This window comes from Polistes fuscatus, unplaced genomic scaffold, assembly GCF_010416935.1.
Source record: "Polistes fuscatus isolate 324 unplaced genomic scaffold, CU_Pfus_HIC Scaffold3, whole genome shotgun sequence".
Lineage (NCBI taxonomy): Eukaryota > Metazoa > Arthropoda > Insecta > Hymenoptera > Vespidae > Polistes > Polistes fuscatus.
In genome coordinates, this window is record NW_025113107.1 from 3,036,981 (window position 1) to 3,060,693 (window position 23,713).

Genomic DNA, 23,713 nt, shown 5'->3' on the forward strand with positions numbered 1-23,713 from the left:
GATGGTTCGGTAAGATTCTTTGGAGATTCGTATAAACGTATTTTCGATTAAAGAAGAATCTTCCATGGTATTTCAACGCGAAAGTATGCCACATAGAGTCATGAAAACCATAAAAGATATTTTAAATTTCAAAATCCAAAACAAAAAGAATGAAAAGGAAATAAACAATGTTCATATAAAACGATTTAAAATCATATGATTTCTATCACAACAAATATATTCTGAGAATTTGATATAAAAGAATTCTCGAGAATCTTTTCTGAGTATAAAAATATGAAAAAAAAATAAATAAAAATAAATAACCTATGAATTAAATAAAAAATAAACAAATACATCATATTTGTTACTATTCATGTATAATGTATATGTATTTTTCTGATGAGAGAAAGTATAAATTAATTTTATTAGGAAATAATAAAGGAAAAATAAGTGTATTTCATATTGAGATGAGTATAACAAATCATCACAAATTATACTTCTGCCTCCTAAAATTCATAAGACATATTTAAATGTTCAGTAACTCGTAATTTTCCTTTATATAGCCGTTGTTCATATATATATAAACCCCTACACAGAGGAATACGTCGTCCAAGTTAACAAGAGGCAGGCTCGAAAGGAAACACGCGTGTCAACGGGTGGTATAAAGGATTCCTTCCTGCCTCTTGCATCCCGAAACTAAAGTTTACGGATACATATACCTTTACATATATATATAAGATTAAAATATTTAATGTATATATGTAATTATAGTTATGTTTATGTATAAATAAATAATATATATATGTATATGTATATATGTATATTTATATAAAGCTTTGCAGAGAAGCTTTCGTGAGCTTCTGGTAAACCGCGGCTTTTCGAGTTTACAGTATATATATTATATCCAAAGCGAGAGGAATTCGCGAATTCCAGCCGCCCGCTAGCACAATAATAGACACTAATGACGATAGAGTATTATTATGTGAGAGAGAAAAAAAGAGAAAGAGAAAATGAGAGAGAAAGAGAGAGAACTATTTAAAGTTCTTGAAAGTACTGTTATAATTTTGTTCCTACGTTTCGAAGATAATTTTACCATGTTCATTTTAATTTACTCGATGCTAATGACGTCGAGTTAGGTTAACAGAAATAGTTATCAAAGTTCTACGATAATTCTACATGTTTTTGTATACATGGATAATTAATTGTGTTAATTATTTTCATTTAATATAAATAATTACGTACCGAAAAGAAATATATATGAGCCGTTTATTTTGAAAGTGGCCTAACTCCATTTTTCATTTTTTTCCAGTTACCCACGGTAACATGTACAGCTTCAAATTATCTATTAATAAAGCATTTAAGATTTTTTATATTCCGAGTAAATACGGTAATTCTGGACACATAAGTTTTCAGAGTTAGTTGAATCACTGAACCGTTTATTTTGAAAGTGGCCTAACTCCATTAGGAGTAGAGATTTTGGTGTGGTAGAAATGGCATTAAAAAAAAATAATTTACTGTTTGTCGAGAGTATTACAATATTATCAAAAAGTGTCGGAAAGGTAATAACTTTATTGTACATGAAATGAGACAAGAAGATTTTGTATCAACAAAATTATTAGAAGACGCAATTTTTAAAAGGGTAAAGAATTCTAACGGAGAACCAATAAACTGATTAAAAATATGTTGGATGCGTTTTGTCAAAAATGAATAAGATTTTCTATAAGACATCAATGAATGAGAACGAAAATTTTAAAGTCCTGAATTTAATACCACGTCGGGGTAGACCAAGAAAGTTCGAAAATATTGTATCGACACCACTGTATAAAAATATAAGACAAATTACAACTGCAAAATTCAAGGACATAATTGACTTATTACGATATATACCACCGGAACATCATGATTTCTTTAAATCCCTTTCACATACACAAAATGTAGATGAGTAGAAAATTGTTTTGTAATTTATGTTTGTAAAAAATATTTTGAATCGCATAATTTATGTTTTTAAAGTGTTATAAAGATATGTAAAATAAAATAAGTATTGTTTTTTCGCAATTTGAAGCATCTTAAATTATGTTGAATGGACTTCGATTCCTTCAAATTTTATAACAAATCTGGTTGTTAATTTTGAAAGTGGCCAAACTCCATTCTTGGTAAGAAAACGCATATTATTCACTTAATAATTGCCATTATTTTAATAGGAACTGTAAATTTAACACCTTTAGATACACTTAAGTAACATAACTCATTGTTATTCTTTACGTATATTTTTAATTGCATTGAAACGCAAACCTTTAAATATCTCAATTTAAGGTTATATGGAGTTAGGCCACTTTCAAAATAAACGGCTCAATATATATATATAAATACAAGTACACTTTAAAAAATATATTTTAATAGATTCAAATATTTGGCGATTATTTAATTATTTAATAATATATCTGTATATTATAAAATAGATATTTTCATTCAAATTTTAACAAATTTCTCTATGAAAATAATTCTAAAAAGGAAAAAAAAATTTATAAAAGTTGTTGGTTGTTTTTTTTTCTTTTTTTGTTTCAAAAAGTTTATATCACCGATCGGTCAGGGGAAAAAATTTCGATGCAATTGTCTTTAATAGCTGAAGCGGTATCGAAAATTAATAGGAAAACGTTCAAGATAGAGAACGTCCATTTCAAAGTTACACTACGGTTTAAAAGTTTTGATCGAGTTCTCGCGGTCTTACTTTCTCTTCTTTTTTCTTTTCCATTTCTTCTCGTCGTTCTCTCTCACACTCTGGATTATGTTCGAGAAGAAACAAAAATAAAAATAAAAATAAATATAAAAGTAAAAATAAAAAAATACAGTACTTTATGGAATGGCAAATGCTTTTTCCGTTGCATATAACATTTATTTATATATACACACTTATACCCATAAACATTACTATTGACTGCTTATATCGTCTACATTTCTGTCTCTTTCTATCTTAATAAAAAAGAAATAAAATCTTAAAAAATTGTAGCTGATGATTATACAAATCTTATACATATAATTTGAAAAAATGTTGATTAAAGGATGCAATTTCATTTATGCTTTCGTTCCAATTCATTCATACTTATTTCTCCGCGTTTATATATGTAAATTTTTTTTTATGATTGCAAGATAAAGTGTTCGGCGATATTTACGTTGTTGGAATAATTTATATTGCGCGCGGAATAGGATAGGCGGCGTATGCGTTAATTAAGTTGCGAGGGCGCGCAAGGGCTGTCGAGATGCGTGCGGACACGCCTTACCATGCAAGAGGCAGGGGAGAGCGTCTTGAGGTGTGCGGGGGGAATAGGATGCGTGGGGCCGTGTGCACGCACGAGTCTCATTCTGGTGGGCACTCTGGTTTGAGCTACCAACAGTGTTTTTTTCTCATCTTGAGCTTCTCATTATCTTGGCCTTTTGTTCTAGGCAACGTGAATAGAGCGTGTGTGAGTGAGTGAGGAGTGTGTGGAGTTTTTTGGTTTTTGTTTCCAACAGGCTCTCCACGTTTGCTTCTAGTCGGTCAGTTGTACGGATATCTACAACCTGTCTCCAGGCTCCCCACGTGGGCTTCTAGCTGGCCAGGTGTAGCGAATTGTCTGCAACCTGCCGCCCGGCTCCTCACGTGGGCTTCTAGTCGGAGCGTTGTACCGTTTTATCCGCAACTTGTCTCCAGGCTCCCCACGTGGGCTTGTGGCGAATTATCTGCAACCGGTCGCCAAGCTACCAACGCGGGTTAAGGTTCTGGCCAGACAGGCCATCGTTAGGTGCGATAAGAAACCGCGTGCGTTCGATTGTCGTCTTGCGTCGGAAGCGAACGGTAAGAGAGCTCTCTAGCGTGCGACCAAAAGGTACCTCGCGTCGTTTATTCTATTATTATATTTTCTTTCAGCGTTTTGTTTGTAATTGTATGCTTCATCAGTTCATTGAATAAATTGTTCTCTTGCCCCGGCTTTTCTCTCAATTCCGTGAGAGTTTTTATGCCGAGACAAGTAGCTTTGTGCCGCGTAAAAGTGTTTTGCTCATTTATCTATCCTGTCCTATCTCACTCATTCCAGCGTTAAACTGTTTAATAGAACTCATTGGGAGGGATTCGACCATTTTCTGGTCACGTATATAAATGCTAGAAACATAAAGTAAAAAACTTTAATTACTTATGTTAAAAAATTAAATAACAGAGTATAAAGATATATTTGTAAATTTATTTTTAAATCTGTAAAAATTGTCTTACTTTTTTTATTACAGTATCATATGTAGACACCTGCATGTATAATACATATTAAAAAAAATACATATGCGTATGTGTGAGTGTATGTGTGTATCTATCTATTGATAACTTAAAATGTTTTATCGGTTGTGTACAATAGTTTCACACGAAAGCAAAATTCGAAAAGTCGTTAGAGGTTTTCAATGGTTACCTTCGTTAAACGCACGGGATATTAAACCTTCTCACACTCTAATTAATCGAGTTAATGATTCGCGTGGGTTTGCACGGATAACGAAGATACGAACTTTGTTAACATGGACATACATACGCATATGTATATATATTTGTATATACAAAGATACGTTCACGTATAGGATACAATCGTGTTGATTATATCAACGGAAAATGGTGTGATCGGTAAATTTCAAAGAATATCATTCTATACGAGACCAGATTCCAATCAGCCTGAATCGCACCGCGTGGATATTATTTTGAATTAACAACGTGTGTTTTCATTATTTTCATAGGATAGAATCGATCGCTGTCTAGGTAAATAAAAATTTCATTTTTTTTATTCTATAAACGTCTAATTTTTAATCAGAAATATACTTCTTTCCTCGTAATCATGTAAAATACTAATTTCAATACGATTATTATATATAAATAATTTAATAATTAAAGTGTTCATTTTTTTAATTATTTCCAAAATATTATTTATGAACAAAATTATATAATTTTGTATATCTTTTTAAGATTTCTTTTTTTTTTTAGAAAGACGACGAATGTTAGAAATAAATTTGTATGTTTAAAAAAAATAAAAGATATTTTTTGTTATACTTATCGATTTAATGATAAAATTTATAAACGAAATTTAGAAATTAGTAAGAAATTTAGTGTTATTTTTACGTTCAAGTTAGTAGTGATGAATGAAATAATAACAGAGAAAGGACTCTTGCCAACCTTCGTTTTATTAACCTTTTGTGGTTCAAATAATATAATTGTAAAACATCCTAAACGTAAAAAGGTCGATCTTACTTTATCGAATATCTCCGAATTTGGTTTACAAGGCAGAAGAAGAAGAAGTAGAAGAAGAAGGAAGAGAATAAGAGGAAAGAATTAGAAGAAATGTATGCAAATGACTTTTTGTTCGAAATGTATACGATGGTTGACATATTTAATCTTTCGAGCAATATTAACCTACATTTACGTCATACTTTATAAATGAGATAGCTTCTTAAATTTAGAAATTCTAATTTTAATGAAATTTCACGAACACCTAGAACATAAAGCGTTTTTGCAATGAATCATTCTTTTACACTGAATAAAATTTTATTTTTCGAATAGTTGATTAAATTCGTTTGTTTTTTAATTTAAACAATTTTCAACTACTTTTCGTTCTGTTTGAATTTTGTTTCATTAAATAATTGCATCACATATTATAGATACACGAAATAAAATTTCTGCGACTGTGAATAAGATATATTTAATGTAAACAACAAAAGTCTTGCAATTTTTATATAATCTTTATAACTATAAAAAATTCTGCTGATTTTTTTAGATCGGGATATTTTGAGAATGAGAAACCAAATCGAATGGTAATTAAAAAGATCGCAATCTCTTTTTCCAGGTTGTCTTTTATTTCCTATAAATGATCGAATGAAAGGTGGACCACAAAAGAGCATAAGACGTCTGGAACGCATAAAACGTTTTATTTCTTCTTTTACTTAACCCCCCCCCCTACTAGCGAGACAAACAGATCGCTCTTTTGCCATTGACACCTTACATGAAAAATACATCAGACAGACGATTAAAAAAAAAGAAAAAGAGAAGAATTAAAATATATAAAAACCTTAATAAATCCGAACACTTAAAAAATCTCGCTAAATTTATTTATCGATAGTATGCATGTTTCGTGTAAAAATATGATTTTTTTTCCACATTCCGTATAAAGATTTAAATCGATCATGTTTCTGAATAAAAAAAAATATTTTATTCATCAATTAATAATAAATTTGTTTTAATATGGTCTTCGTCTTTTATCAAATTTCAAAATTATTATTTTATTGCAATCGAAAATGTGTCACGTTTTCCATCAACTGAAAGAAGGAAATAAGAGCACGATTCTTCGTACGCAGAAATAGAAGAAAAAAAAAGAAGCAAAGAAAGAATTACATCTTCGAGAAGCTTGAAACACAGCAACTAGAAGAAAGAAAATAAAAAGAGGGTAAGAAAAAGAGAAGGATCGTTAACCACCAAGATCGTGGACATTAACGACACGACTCTCGCGTTCATCTCGTTGGCGGATCAACGCCGTACGTGATTTCGAGAAAATTATTTCGTTCCTGCTATCTTTACCTTCCACTCACTCTTTTTCTGTATCTTTACTTATTTTTTTACAATAAAGATCATAAAAAACAATATGAATGAATCTAAATGTCACAAACAAAAAACTAAGAAGAAAAAACAAAATCATTATTCATTATTTTCATGATTTGCATAACATTTGGTGCTTTCTCTTGAAAAAATATATTTTAACTCTTTGAGTGCTGAATACTTTTAGCTGAAGTGATTTGTAGGGACGGAATAATTTATTATTAGTGGGACTGTTTCCGTTGATTGATATTATTTTAATCAGATCTAATAATAAATTATATTTAATAATTAAAGTTTTTCTTTCTTATATATAATTTTCATGTGACAAGACTCAAAACAATAATCAATACGCAAACCAACATTACATTATTTTACATTTAAATTAACAAACACGCATATGCGTCGATAGTCCACACTGGCAACTTTTACCGAACGCATATATGCGTCCATAACAGTCAAAGGGTTAAAGAAATTTACAATTTTCATGGGAAGGAGAGATAAGGGTTTGTTGGAAACAAAAATTAATAAAATTTCTAACAAAAATAGTATCGTTAACAAATGTATGTCTGTAGAAATGTAAATAATTTAATGTGTGGGGTTATACAGTCGTGGGCTGGTTCTCACTTCCGTACTGTGCATGCTCTCGTGCACGCAATTTCTCACTCTGCTCGAAAAAAGGAATGCTATCCTTTTCCACTTCCACGTTGTAAGAGTGGAAGGAGTTGATCTAGGAAAAACACACTTCAATTGTAATGAATTGAAGATATATTTTAATACTCGTTATACAGCAGATAAGCGTGGTGCTCGGCTCCTGTATCGCTATCTGCCTTTATCTCCTTGTTTCTTACTAATAGTAACCTGTGATTTAAGCTAACTAGCTAAATTTGTTTAAAGAATTGAATTTAAGTAACTGATTATACGCGGATCAACTGAATATGAGTCCGCCTAGCAATGATGAGTATGAATAAACCGAATCAACTGAATCAATTGGGTTGTAACGGTCTTCCCCCGCTACTTATAAGTCTTTTCCCACCAAAGGGCACCGGTATGATCTTGGAGTGGGGGTAGCTAACGAAAACTACCACTTTCCAAATTTTAGAAATGAAGATGGAATGCCAAATGCGATAGCTATAGATAGATATCAAAAATCGTTGGATGTTTGTCGACGGAAAGGTACCCTAATGTAAACTAATGTAAGTAAATATCATATATCCTTTTTGTGAAATCTATCCCTAGGTATTTTTATCGTAGGTCAATACGATCAGGAAATTTCCGACGCAACGAATTTTTTTCGTTGTTCCAACAAAGGACGGAACATAATAAGGTGTTAGTTGAAAATTATTTTCTCTCTTGAAACAGGTTAAATGATACTAGTGCGCAAAGGAAGTTATATAGCTTAAGAGCCAGTGGCCGGCAGACAGAACATATTTTACCAAAGTCCAAATTTTGTTCAGTCAATCTCCCATACCTAGTATACATTAGAGGGAGACTCACTAAGCTCGGTGGCTAGCTAATAGTCTAGCACTTAAAGTGTTAGATAAATGATTAAACCATCCGATCATTAGCATCGGCACACCATCCGCTTATAACGTTTTCATACCCGTGACTTGAAGTACCGAACGCGTGCATCATCTCGTCCCTTATGGAAATCCTATTAATGTTCATTTATTCCTAACGAATACCCAATCAAGAAGATCGATAGAGTCTGCGCAATAGTAAAACGATGAATTTGCAACAAGAATTTGATGATTTCTTATACCTAAATATTTTTCTTAACTTTCTTTTTCTTTCCTTCAAAAATTTCTAGAAATATTACCTTTCCTTTTCTATTTAAAAAATATACTAATACTAAATATAGTTCTGTTATATTAACATAACGAAATAATAATTTTTGAAAATCTTTTAGGGATTTAATAGAAAATTTTTAAATACTTAAATTCATTTTTGTTTAATCCATTTGCTAAGGAAATATAATTGCCTTAATGTATAAAAAAATTACTAAATAAATAAAAAGAAAAAGATATATGAAACGATCGAAAGGATATTTTTTTTTTATATGTGTTTACGTATTACTTAATTGCTCATAAATTTGTATAGTCTATTTAAAATTGTGGCAAATATTTTTATTATCTTTCTTCCTCATTTTTTTATTTTTTTATTCGATTTGATTTGATTTTATTTTATCGATATTCCAACTATATACTCATACGATTTATTACTGAACTTTTGATAGAGCCATGACTCCTAAGACGATAAATTTATTCTCACATACATTTTCTTCTCTCCTTCTTTGTCTCTCTATCGTTTTGTTTTGATTTTCGCATTTGAAAGATAAAAGGAAAAGCCGGATATCGTTCTTCGGATCACTGAATGTTCTTCTCCCTTGCATGTAACAACGTTGTTGAAAGAATCATGGTAGGAACTCACCTATAACATTTTTTTATCTACGTCATTCCCTCACACATGCACACAGATGAAAAATAAAGGTATCTCGCAAGAAAGAATAGTTCATTAGACAAACAAGGAACGCGTGCGTTTTATTTTTCTTCGAAGGACGAACTCGTGTCTATAAAAAAAAATACGAAGACCTTTTGCCAACAAAGCAAAATAACTTTGTTCTAATCGTTTAAATCAATTTCTGCTTGACTCTATTTATTTTTATTTAAAAAATATACAAATTTAAATAGATTAATCTCTTGTTAAAAATTATAAATAATTATCGCGTCATTGATGTTCAATTATATAAAAAAAATTCAATTAATTAAAATAAACCCAAAAATATTAAATAAAAATAGATGCTGTTAAAATGATTAAATAATATTTTCTAATCAATGATATTAAAATTTAAGAATTCGATCACAACCAAAAAGATCATTTTAGAAACACCAATTACAAACTAATAACTCTTAACAACTTCATGGGGTATAATATTATCCTTATTTCAAAATGAAGCTAATTATGTTCCACGTAATTATCAATAAATAACAGTTAGTTCCTCCTAGATAATTATTCAAGGTCATATAAATTTCGTGGAAAGCACGAAGCATCATATGCTTTGACATAAAGTCATGCAGAATGGGGTTACATTTTTACATGGCTGAGTATATTAACATACTACACACACACATATACGCAAAGACAAACATCACACATATATGGTAAATATTATCAATGTGATATCTTTGAAATAATTAATACGAAATGATGGATCACTTTGTTTCTCTCTCATTATTAACGCTTTGAATTAACTACTGAGAGCAAAATTGGATTCTAAAATGGATATCAAGCGAACTATTCTATTCTATCCCAACGATCTCCTCAGTGACGATCCTCCCTTGGATTTTTCACCTCCTTCCTTCTTATTCACTCTCATTTCACTCCCTCGTTTTCACTGTCTTTGCTCTATAACGGAAGATAAGTCACTGACAGAGCATAGGATATCATATCATGTCTCATCGTATCGTCTTATTCGAGCGTACACACTTCCCATGGTGTTCCATTTCACATCGAAATCACGATAAAATGTCTCAGGGGCGAATCTCGTCTCGAAGATTTGAATTTATGAGGAAATTTTGGTAAAAGAAAAAAAAGGAAGAGAGAAAGAGAGAGAGAAAGAGAGAAATAGTTAAGTATGAATAAATGTAAGAAAGATAATAGGAGTGACAAAGAGGGTGACAAAAAGTCTATTATTCCACAAACAATTCCATTTCAATGAGCCCAAGGTTAATTTATCTTTCGGTTATTCGAAAAGAATCATCAAAAATATAATACATACTGATTTGATATATTTATATGTACAAGATGGTCTAAAAATTACTAGACCATTTAACAGATATATAATAACTCTTTTATTATAGGTTCATATTTCTTCTTTTGTAAACAGTAAATATATTTCTTGGAAGTGATTTTTAATGAGTTTTGTAAATATTCTTTAAATGACAATCATTTTTTTGTTGTTCTTGATAGTAGAAGGGCTTATTCTAAAGCGTGATCCATCATCTCTCGTAATTATATACGGACTTATGGGCCACTCTGTATATGTATTTATATAAGTATATATAAGTATATCTATAAAGAAATGTAATTATTGGTTTGTTCGGAAAGTTATTTTGTTTTGCTCATAAAAATTGTATTAGTCTCGTTTATCGATACTTAAATCATACTTTAGACTTTAAAATTATTGCATGTTCTAATAACAGACACTTCGGGTTTCGATCCGTCAAATAGATTTTATTTCTTTTCTTGGAATCACATCAGAAATGGAAAATTTGCATAAAGATGAATTTGTAGGAAATTAGGATTTAAGAAAAAACAAATAACCCCCCCCCCCCCCGTCGCAGTTCTTAGAATAAGTCTGTGTACTGAGAACTTTCGTAATATTTGTATTGGGTTGGCAACTAAAAAATATAACTTTATTCAATTATGTACTGCCAGATTTGTCGATGATCTTTTGCCATCGTTTTTACAGTGTCATAATTCCATGTTCATAAAATTTCTGATCTTTGCTATCAAAAAACTGAATTAAATGTGATTTGTCTATCGACAAAATCTACAATCACTTAGTTGCCAACCCAATACATATATGCCTCATTAAGGAAAAATTAAGAAAAGGGAGAAAGAGGGGAAAGGATTTTAACAATTAAACTCTCGTTTAGAAGCTTTTATTCGTAGCTCGCTATAGTTAAGAAAAAGACAGAGAGAGATAAAGAGGTGATGATTGTAATTGTTCTTCCCTGTTCTATATAGAATCATTCTCAGTGACGAATTTTAACGAGTCCAAAATAAAACAGGACTTCCGATGGGAAAGAGAAAGGAGGAAGGACTTTTGTCTTATTCTTTATAAAATGAATTTGCTTTGCGCGATACCACTAAAAAGTTGAAAACGGGATAGAAAACCAAGAAAAACGAGATAAAATGATAAAAAGCAAAAAAAAAAAGAAAGTAAGAAGAAAATAGGGATAAAGAAAGCTGACCCATAGAAAAAGTAAATTCTCCAAGGCTCTTACATCGTCCCATGGGATAATGAAGTTGGTGACAATACTTTATGACGTCATCAAGAAGGAAGAAGAAGAAGAAGAAGAAGAAAAAAAAGAAAGAATAAGAAAGAGAAGAAAGATAGAAAAAGTCTTTGTACCATTCGTTCGTAATTAACGCCGAGTGGAAGGAACCAAAGCTTATGATGGTTTCGCGTAATTAGTTGTTTAGTACTTTTGTTTTTCTTCTCCTTCTTCCTCATTTTCCTTCTCCATCTTCGTTTTCTTAATTTTCTTATTCTTCGATTTTCTAGCCCTTAGACTACGTCAAAAATTCTCTCGTAATTAGGGCTTGCTGTATATAATAAGACTATTTTCTCATTTGTTTTCTCCCTTTTTTTTCCTATTTCTTTCGTTTACTCGATTCTTATTAACAACGGTTAAAATCCTCTCCAACTATTATATTTAACATTGATATCTCTATGTCTTTTTTTTATTTCTTTTTTATTTTTATGCTCTTTTCTTTCTTTCTTTTTTTTATTTTTATTTTCATGTAATGTAATTTAATAGAATTTTATTATAATTTACGATAATTTTCATTGAAGTTTATCGATATTCTAAGTGCTTAAAAGTTATTAATAATTTTGAGAAAATATGTGTTAAAAATATTGACAGAAGATTACAACGTGTGTAGAGGAAGAATAAATTCTTACAAGTGACTCTATCTTCGATGCTTTATTTCGATCTCTCAGTGATTCTTAATGGTTTTCTTCTCTCTTTTTATCTACCTTTCATATAACGTAGAACGATGGTACGGAGAAAACCGTAGGTTCTAATAAAAATGCCGTCGTTATCTATCGGTTCTCTTGTACTATCATATCGAAGAAATACGATGATCAAATCCCATAAAAGAAGTAAATTTACAAGATGAACCGATGCATTACTCCTGATCACATTTTTATTTGATTTAACTTCAATATTAAGATTTTTCTTATCAAAATGTCCATCTAATCTCCTGGATTTCCCTTTTAGTCGCCCTCTTACGAAAAACATGGATTACTAAGGGAGTATTCTTAAACGGGGATTATTATTATTATTATTTTTTTACGTTGTGTGTATTCGAAGCCGAATAGTAAAAAAAGAAAATCTCGAATTTGATTGAAATTTAAGCGGCTTCGAAAACGTTCTCATGACTTTATCTATTCACTCTTCTTTATCGAAAAACTTTTCAATTTCTTTGATCACGCAATAAGTACGTCTGTATACAGGATTTTTCAAAATATGTAGGTCCAATTTTAGGGATTGGTAAAATAAAAAACAAAAGTTCATATAATCATATGACCGACATAATACTTTGTTTTCGAATGATATTTCTTTTTATCTTCCAGTAATTCAAATCAGTTGTCGGCAAGTTCATATAACAATTGGTATTTTGGAAAAAGTGAGAACTATGATAAAACGTTTGAAACTTGAATTGAAGCCGAAGGTGACCACTTCAAACAGTTTCTATAAAAAAATGTAATACAAAAATTTCTTTTTTCAATTCAGGGACAAAGTTATATCAGTTGTATGATTGTATAAAAATATTTGTTCTTGTTTTACCGTACTGAAGCTACCCCTGAAATAATATCCAAGTATTTTGAGACGTCTTGTATATATATTTAAGTATTTTGATCCGTAACAATGTTAATGACATTGACTATATGAAGAAAAGAAAACATAATAGCTAGCGGTAATAGTAAGTAGTATTAGTAGTAGTAATAGTGGTAATAGTAGTAGTTATGAAGTTAGAAAACCGAGTAGTAAATTCTTCCAACGACTTTATTAGAAATTCTTGAATATTATTATTTCGAGTGCAGGTTTGCTGATATAGTAAATTCGTCTAGGTGTGAATGATAACGTTCGTTCGGGAATACAAACGAACAATGGTAATTGATTTCGTATTCGAGAACTATTAGGCTCGCTGTAGCGCTAAATTAACGATTAGAATTATCTACCTTATACTAATTTATCTCTCCTTTCTCCTTTACCCCTTTCCTGCTTGTTTCCCGAATCGAAGTCAATTTTATACTAATAGTTAAACACATTTTATCTATTATTAATTTGTTTTAACAGTATGCACGGATTATCACGTCACATGGAATGTTAATCCGCGAACAATATTATTGTAATAGATATTATCTGAATGATATGTGGGTTTTATTAAATGTATAGAATTAATATGAATGGTTTATGTAGTTGATCATAAAACGTGTTAATTCTTTCTAATAGAATAAATTTATACTGATTAAATATGAAATAATTGTTTTTAATTTACTACTGAAAAAAATTATATTATTTTGTTAATAAACTAATAGTACAATATTATTATTATATCAATTTTTAATAACCAAGTATTAAAGATTGAAGAAAAAATATTGGTTAAAAATTTATCCAATAGAAATGATGTAACAAAATAAAAACGAAAAGTTAAAAAAAAAATTTTTTTTTTTGAATTAGCTATTTAGCTAATTTCAAGAAACATTTTGAGGTATCAGAAAAAGTCTTGAATTGAAGAAAAGGAAATTTCGTTTTTTAATTACTTCATTATTGTTACGGGTTACTATACATAGATAAATGAATATGTATAACTCTTCTTGTAAAGAAAGTTCATCGTTAAAGAGAACGAAGATAAGATGAAGGAAGAAACAAGGCAAGAAATAAGAGAACAACAAGAAAAGCATCTGGATCTCGAAGGAAAGAGAGATAGAGAGAGAATGAAAGAAAGATAGATAGAATACACTATGTCCGCTTGATTTTCTCAGCTAATTTATCGCACTCGAAAGTTAGTTTCGCTTTTACAAAACGGGTTCTAACCCACCCTAGTCAGCTTTTTAATAAGTAAAACCCTTCTCGCAGCTTTCCAAACTCGAACTTCTTTCCCTCTCTCTCTCCTTCTCTCTCTCTCTCTCTCTCTCTCTCTCAATCTCACTCACACACTTTCTTTCTCTTTTCTTCCTAATTCTCTCACTTTCTCTTCGTTTCTATTGCCGCAGGCATTAGCTTATGAGATTTATTTTGTCCTCGTTTATATAAGATTTCAAATTAAATTATTTAATTATTTTTTATATAAACCTGCAACGAGAAATAATTTATCATTTTATTCGTTTATGTTTTTCTTTTATTTTTCTTTTTATAATAATATTTAATATTAAATTATTCGATTTATTTCTAAATAGACGAATAACGATAGATCATTTGACTTTGTAAGTTTAGTTTAGCACAATTATGGTTCTTTTCAATTTTTGTGGGTGGACTAGACTATAAATAATAGTTTGGTTTTATTAGATATTATTTTTTATGTCGAGTTTTATATTCATTTTGAAATAAACTGTATTTGTCCACGCTTTTATCTAACTCTATTTTTCTTTCACTATTTACAACTATTTTCTGCCCATGTTCCTTTTCCTTTTGCTAAAGCCCTTCACTCTCTATTGTTATATCTCTTCTCTCATTTTCCTTCTCCCTTTCTATCGCTTTCTCTGTCGATCTCTCCCTTTCTCACGGTGGCTCTATTCCGGAACTTGAGGTCAAAACAGGGCAACCCAGAAAATTTCAATTTGTCACGCCGTCAACCGTTGAAATCGAATTTTACGTGTTGTAGGGGAAAAAAGAAGGAAAAAGATAGGAAAAAAAAGAAGTAAAGAAAGAAAGAAAGAAAGAAAGAAAATGAGAGAAAGAGAGAGCTAAACTGAATTAAGCTCGCTCGCATCTTCGATCATTCAAAAATTGAGATCGCATCCGGAACATGATAGATAAGATAAAAAGAGAGAAAAGGAAAAAATTAATATAGAAGAGACAGAGAGAGAGAGAGAGAGAGAGAGAGTAGGGGGAGAAAGCCCTTTCGTTGAGCCATCTTTTCGAACTCGTCAAAGTCAATCAAACCTTGGAGAACCTGTGCCACGAAAGGATTAAACCCCTTCTCTGGGATATCCAGCATTCATCTTTTCTTCTCCTCTAGCCCTTCCTCCACCCTCTCCTTCTCCATCTCCAGCTCTTTCCTTTTCCCATCATTTACACTCCTTCTCTCATTCCAGAAAAGCGATTATCGATGTGGAACCTACTTTCGTCTTCAAGCAACTTACACGAAAGGAAATGGAAATAGGAAATCGACTTATCGCGCGTGCACCCTCGATATTTCGACTTTTCTTAATCTTGTTCTCTCTCTCTTTCCTCCCCCCTCGCCGCCTCCCTCCAATTCCCTCCTCCTTTCTTTTTCATTTTTTTTATTTCGTGCTTCCCTTATTTATTCTCTACCATCTCGGGCATCGAATTTCTCCGAGCTGAAATTTTTACAACAAAAATACGAACTCCAAGAAAATTGATGATAACTCGCATTTAATAGGAACCTATTACTACTCGCTATCGGTTAGAAACTTTCTTCAACGTACGAACGTACGAAATAAAACATTCTTTTACAATCTTAAAGTGAATGGAAATAATTACGAAGACACGGTTGTAATTTCTCGTGAGCGCGCATTTATTTTCCAAATCATGGATACGTTTAACGAGACGTGTGCTGGAGAAAATTATTGCGATGATAGAATGTAATTGGACAAGCATGATTAATCTCATCCGAGTATTTTAAAGACTACTTGACATTTCTACGTTAGACAGAACAATTGTTTCTTCAAAAATTCACTTTTCTATGCTTACATAAATTTTCATATTTTTTTTTTCATTTTTATCATATATGTTAGACAAAAATTAATATTAAATAAAAATATACATGAATATTTCGAGAAAAATTGCATTCAAATAAGAAATATATGCGAATATTTATAGAATTTGTATTTAAGGATTATTTGAATACTCGATAAGGAGATATTAATGGAAAAGTGTTTAATAAAAAACGCGTAACGTTGTAAGGGAAAAAAGAGTCATGAAAATCATCGTAGACAATATGGTAGCAACACGAGGAAGCCCCTCTTTTAACGCTCGAGGCCATTTAAATCATACATTTTTCCGCGCAAATTCACGTTTATACATACGTTGACACAGGCACATTTACACAATTACACATACGAACAATCTTTGAAGTAGATATAAACGTGAAACGATGCGTGTGTTGGGTAGGGAGCTAGTTTGCAATAATGCAAAAGATTCAAACGCTAGTATAATATTTAAACTTGTTAAATGATCGTTGATATTTGAAAAACGATGAATATTTCAAAATAAACGATCTTACAGGGCAATAGAAAATAACTATTAAATAAAATAAAAAAAAAATAAAAATTTCAAAGAATGTGAAACATTTGGAGAATGGAAAATAGGTTAATCTTATGGTCAAACAAAGATGTGGTTGGTACAAATGTTTATTTGTTCTTACCGCACTTTAAGCTGTGGATAACAAGAAACGTGAACAGCCAAAGCTTGAAAATCCCTTTGCTAGTTGGAAATCCTTCGAAGGGTATTCTTCGGGATTCAATGCATTCCCGTTGACGTTTAAAAATAGAAACAGAACAGAAAGATGATGGAAATCAAAGAGAAGGGTTGTTATTGATGACAACCCCATGCGTGCAGCATCTTCTTTGTAATTCCAAACAAATACCAGTTTTTTTTTCTTCACCCTTGGTCACTTTTCTTTATACCTTTATGTCCCTTTTTTCCTTTTCCTTCCTTTTCTTCTTCTTTTCTCTTTTCTTTGATCTATTTTTTTTTGTGTTCTTACACTGTACGCGTTGAAATCGACGATACGATTTGGATCACTGCTTACGTATGAGCAACAAGTTATGCACTGGAAAGCAACTGGAGGTACCACCGGCGGCTCGACACGACTAAAATACGAATTCTCGTTATTTTTCGTATCACGATGATAAGAAAAAATAATATAATCCAACAGAAAAAGTATAAAGGGACAGATATGAGGATGATGATGATATGATTTAATAAAATGGACGAATAAAAGTGAAGAAGGAGAAAAAGGAAAAGGAAGAGGAAGAGGAAGAGGAATCCTTGGTTGGAAAGGAAATACGAACAGACAAAGATAAATAGAACGAATGAAAGGGGATACCTTCGAGTGACTCTTCAAGAGTTTACCAAAAGTTCAACTACTGACTTTCTTCTCGTACACTTTGACTTTGCGTACACGTACGAACAATTTTCTTAATTTTCTAACTGACGGAGACAAAAAAAATTACTTACTAATGGAAAAGAAAAAAAAACAGAAAAACTCATTTAAAAAGAAATGCTTAGAAAAAAGAGAGGAAGGAAGAAAGTAAAAAAAAAAAGAAAAAAAAGGAAAAAAATGAAAAGATAGGAAGAAACCGCGTGACAGATATCAGGATCAATCGTAAGAAATAAATGAAAGATAAAAATGAAGGAAGAAGGGAAAAAGATCGAGTAGCGATATTGGGGGGGGGGTAGAACGTGAGATCGAGGATTAGTGTTTGATTGGTCGGAGGGAGTTTCGGAGGGAAAAAAAGATAGAAGAGAAGAGTAACTAACGTTTACTTTAACGTGATCGAAGCCGATAGTTTTCTAGCTCGAGGAGGTTTCCTCTTCAACGATAGAAATACGCTGACTTTTTTTCTTTTCCTAGTTTCTCTTTTTCTTTTTTTCTTTTTTTCTTTTCTATCTATCTATCTATCTATTTATCTTTCCTCACTACTATCTCTATCTACTTCTTTTTCTTTCACTTTCAGTACATAAAGAAAAGAGAGGAAATATGATATTCGAAGGCCGACAAGACGAGATACGCGGAGAGAACGATCCGGTGCTCCGGAGTACCGTACCAGTACTGGTACTATGGAGTTTGTTATCGAATAGTGTCGAGAGAGACGCAAAGAGAGAGAGTTGGAGAGAGAAAGAGAGAGTGTGTGTGTGTGTATGTATGAGTGAGAGAAAGGGGGAGGAAAAGCAAGCGCCGTGCCGCTCGTCGTGGTGGTGGAAGCTGTGCTCGGCTGACAAATGAACAGGAACGCGAATACGCAAGCGCCAGACAAACCACCCTTCTACCACCCCCTTTTCTCCAACTACCCCTTCTCGCTCTCTCTTCCTTTCTTTCTGTCCATATATCCATCCATATACCCCACTTCGTGTACCTGTACTCTTTTTCTCCACTAAGGGCGCAGCTAGATCCTTCTTTCTTCCTCTTCTTCTTCTTCTTCTTCTTCGCCTTCTTCTGCTACGATTCACCTCTCTTCCCTTTCACGAGAAACGATATGCCGCTGACGTCACTGTTGGTGACGACGTTCGACCTTCTCTCACAAAAAAATCGCAAACAATAATGCCTCTCTCTCTTATCTTTCTTCCTTCTTTTTTAATTTTTCTTTTTTTTTTTCTTAACCATATTTAGAGCCTTTTTTCTTATTACTGCATCTTTTTGTACGCGTTAACTTATAAAATTTTATTTATGAATAAATTTTATTAGATTACTTATCGGAGAGAGAAAGATAGAGAAAGTTGTTGGGTGTTGAATTTTTTTTTTATTTTTACGAGATATTTAATAGTTAGATGATTTTTTCGTGAAAAATATTCGCAAAAGATTTTACGATAATGTTCTTCTATTTTATTCTTTTTTTTTCCTAATCATTTTTTGTATCTTTTTCTTCATTCATTTTTTTTACTTTCAAATTCGATAATGTGCATACAGCCGATGTTTGTGAACGAATTTAATTAGATTTCTTATCAGAAAGATTTTTCTTTATTTTTTTTGTTTTCTTTAACGAGATATTTAATAGATAATTTGCTCATAGAAAAATATTCGCAAAAAATTCATACTATAATGCTCTTCTATTCTCTCTATTTCTCCCAAATCATTTTTAGAATATTTTTCCTCGTTCCATTTTATTTTCCTCGTTAACGAACACAGAATAACCGATGTTTGTGAATAAATTTGATTAAATTTCCTTATTGGAAAGATTTTTCTTTATTTATTTTTTTTTCTTTTTTTTTTTTTAACGAGATATCTAATGGATAATTTTATCAAATAAAAATATTCTTTTTTTAACTTTTACTAATTTTTAATAAATATTAAAAATTAGAAATTTTGAGTTTTTAGCGATTCATACTGAAGAGGGAGATATAAAGAATATTCATACCAAATTTCAAATCAATCGGTCGATTAGAACTTGAGATTTTGTGACGGCCGTTTTGAAAAAACTACTTTCGAGAAAGACGCGTTTAAAGTTTTGAGCCTTCGGTCGGACTGGTTTAGTTGCCACGTTATTAATACAGTTGTAACTTTAAAAATAATTAAATTTTGTTTCAATCCTTTTACAGGTATATTTTTGAAGATCTAAACTTTGAAAATATGCAAAAAAAAATCGATTTTTTGAAAATTCTAAACTAGAATACCCCCTTAAAGTACGTCAATCAGTTGGCGAAAAAATGTAATTTTATATTATTATTTGAATGCATAAATAAATAGATGAATAGATACATTTAGTTCGGAAAAAAATATGAAAGAAGATAAGATGCGTGAAATCGTATGGTGCACGTATTATGGAAGAAAAGAATATCCATTTATAGCTCGGCTAAGAATAATTTATTAACTTTTATGGTACATTCTTATTTTCAAAGAATTTCTTATACTCCTATCCAATCTCCACCCCCACCTCTCAACACCATATTCTCCTTTTCATTTCATTCCATTTCCTTTATATTTTACTTTTTCTTTTTAAAGTTCCTCTTTGTCTTTCCCTTTTCTCTTTCCCTTATATTCGTTCGTATTTATTTAAACTTGAATCTTTCATTCTCTTTCTATATATTTCTATTATTTTATGAACCTTTATAACCAATTTTTTTCCATCGTACTATTCTTTATTATACTACATTCCCCATTATAACATACTATTTCCTCATACTATTCCTTTTTATTTTATTTAAAAAAAAAAAAAAAAAAAAAAAAAAAAAAAAAATAAAAAAATTATTATTTTTTAAAACGATTAAGAAAACAATGTTGAAAACAGCTAACTTTTCAATGAAAATTTGGTACATCGCGTTGATCACTGGGACAATGCTAATTACCAAAGAAATTGAAGCATAATTAATTAAACGGGTAGACAAAGGTAAAAGTTTCATAGCTCGTAAAAGGAAATCGGCTTACAATTAGAGAAGAAAGGAGAGAAGTTTTTTTCAATAAACTTTGTCATTCTTACGACGAATTGTAAGCGATAACAAGCTCGATTAACAAAAATGATCAATTAAACGTCCAAATATTTGTAAGCGTAAATTTAAAGTAATTTTTTTTTTTTAATTGTCATTAGCATACACGTGAATATTTAATTCTATGACTAAATTTACACGTTAATTATTACTGTGTAATTTTAAAAATGTAAAACAACCCTTTGGTTACAAACAACTCATATAAGAGTCGGTTATATAACGAAAGGATTAAAATTTCCTTTTTGTTTTTACTATAATCATGGATTATGATCACATTGATAGAAATTTGTGACACGCATATTTAATTTAATAAATTTAACATGAATTAAATAATTTGAGTAGACAAATATATTGATATTTGCTTACGAATGTATTCATTTAAATTACTTTTGTCTCTCTCTGTCTCCCTCATTCTTTGTCTATCTCACTCTATTTCTATTTAGCGTAATTACGTTGTAGTCCAATAGAACTTGATTACAGAATAGGTAGACACGGTCTATTTAGAAAGTTACAGCTCGTCGATCCCGGAGTTTGCGATCGTTAGAAAGAACTTTACTTCTACGTTCGTGAGATATTTCAATTCCAATCAAAGAGGCTAGACGAAGAACTAAACTTTTCCTTCAAACTGCTACTAACGTACAATAATAGAGTAAAAGGAAGGAGCAGAAGTATGTAGATATTAGATAAACTAACTTAAAAGATACATTAACATAAGCATACATTCACCCTATCGTTTCCTCACACATTCATTCTTACGTTTACACGAGCATATATTTTAATATTAATTATAAAAAAATAACACGTTTACATGTAAGGGAACATTTTTTTATCCAGGCTTTAAAGAATAAAAATATTTCGTTAGATCTTTAGTTTTTTTTTCTTTTTTATTTTTTACATTAAAATATGAAATACTCAAAATAATTTTAATAACTTTTTGTAATTTGCGACCAATGCACGGGTTGTCCATGTAATGATACCTATGTATGAACAAATTTATTTATAATTTAATATAACATATTAAATTAAACAATTTTGTTAATTTATTTTTTTTGTGTATAAAAAATTCTATAAATTGGATTTCAATTATATATATATATATATTGACGATATTGGAAATATATATGTTACTGGAAAAGTGGGAAATTCAGGCATTGCTAGCAATTCGCAGGCATTGCCCACAATGCAAAGCGTTTTTAGGCAATATAGGAAATAGAAGAATTGTTACGGACTTTTCCTAGGCATTGTACATAATACTTAGGTATATTGAAAAGAATATCGGGCAACAGGCACACACACACACACTCCACATTCAAACACACCCCCCCCACACACACACAAAAGCGAATATGGAGCAGATTGTTGAGACTGTGCGTGACGCTATACTATGCGTCCTCTATAAACTGAGACTTAGTTGGTGTGTTATTATGTAGGATCCACTGTTACTTATTGTAGTAGAAGATTATTACATTTAGATCGATATTCATAGAGATTATCATGGAAAATATGTATCTTTTGTTCCTTATCGTATCAGAAGATAAGCGAGTTTATAACGAAATGTTTCATATCTGCTTTTTTACTTTACCGGTTTCTCATTTGTCATTCTACAGAATATCTAGATAATATGAGAGATATGAATACAATTCCTACGTTGCCGAAAAACGCTTTGTGCATTGTGGGCAATGCCTGGAAATTGCTAACAATGCCGGATTTCTCACTTTTCCGGTAACATATATACTACACATACATACACGAAACGCGCGCGCGTAATATATATGGTGTGTCATTTGTTCATAAATTGCCGTATTTTTTTCAGTTTTTTTTACTCAAGGGAGATGTTCGATGAGTACTCTCATAGGTACGTATTTTTCTCGCATATTATCCGGTTTGTGCCGAAGGGTAGATCCAAATTAGCATGTGTCTCGTTCAGCTGAGTTTTACCTATGTGTCCGTCTACCTGTCTGTTTGTCTGTCTACCTGTCAACACATGTACTTCAAAATATACATGCATATATACCCTCCTTCTCTCTCTTTCTCCCTTTCTGCGTACGATTTCACTAGCATCAAAATTCGCATCTCGAAACGATCAACTATCCAAAGTGAATTCGATCGTTCCTTTTTTTCTCCTTTTTTCTTCGCTCTTTCTCATTATTATTATTTTTTTTTCAAATTTCCCTCTCAATAAAGAGTGCCCTTTCCGAATTTTCTATTTAACATTTTTCTTTTTCTCTTTTATTGTTATCCTAATCTAAAATTACTAACGACGAATGGTGGTCCTAAAACAATAGAATAGGCGTTGACACGTTCCTTGTCGGATCTAAGCGCTTTCTAAGACACGCGCATATACGTACATGTACACCTTTTCTTCTTTTATATCGTGCTACAAACAAGCCAATTCTAAAACGTGACTTCTATACATTTTCTCTTTTTTATCGTTGATTTTATTATATGTTGTTCCGGAAACACCATAATACTCTTTTATCGTTAAATAAATGTGCCAGGTACTTCGTGTCCCTTCTACCCGGAATAAACCTTACCAATATTTAACTTCTTTCTCTTCTATATATATATTTTTATATACGTGTATATGAGTGTATATGTATTATATAATATATAGTATTATATACAATAGTTGAAATAAATGTTCTTTCTCCTTTTTTTTTTCTTCTTTGTTTCCAACGTTAAAAGGAATTTCTGATTAAACGAGTTACTTTATTTCTTACGGATTTCTGAATAAGGTTTTTCTTTTTTTCTTATTTTATCTTTTCGCTCTTTACTCTTCTTTTCTTTCTTATTTTCTTGTTTTATTTTTTTTTCCCCAATATAATTTCTATTCTATATTTCGAATAAAAGAAATTACGTAACATTAGGAAATTCGAAATGAAACAACTCATCTCACGATATAGCACAATTTCCCTTTTGCACCATTTACACGCAGCCAAATACATCACTAGATTTAATCTAATCCCAGGGAATCATCGATTTAACGCGAATCCGACGAAATTCAACGACATGCCTGCTTGCC

General features: G+C 31.1%; 1 protein-coding gene across 4 annotated transcripts in view; it reads right to left on the bottom strand.

Moving 5' to 3' along the window:
- The window catches only part of LOC122520285 (5-hydroxytryptamine receptor), a 121,148-nt gene extending 102,969 nt beyond the window's left edge, over window positions 1-18,179 (bottom strand). For 2 of the 4 annotated variants that reach the window (XM_043640385.1, XM_043640379.1), the window contains exons 1-2: window positions 18,031-18,179; window positions 16,913-17,360 (exon numbers count right to left, since the gene is read on the bottom strand). The gene's annotated coding sequence lies outside the window, so the exon portion shown is untranslated. Of the gene's footprint in view, window positions 1-16,912; window positions 17,361-17,596; window positions 17,728-18,030 lie in introns of those variants that run through there. The other 2 variants (XM_043640381.1, XM_043640380.1) reach the window with 2 other exon arrangements.
- Window positions 18,180-23,713: the final 5,534 nt, after the last annotated feature.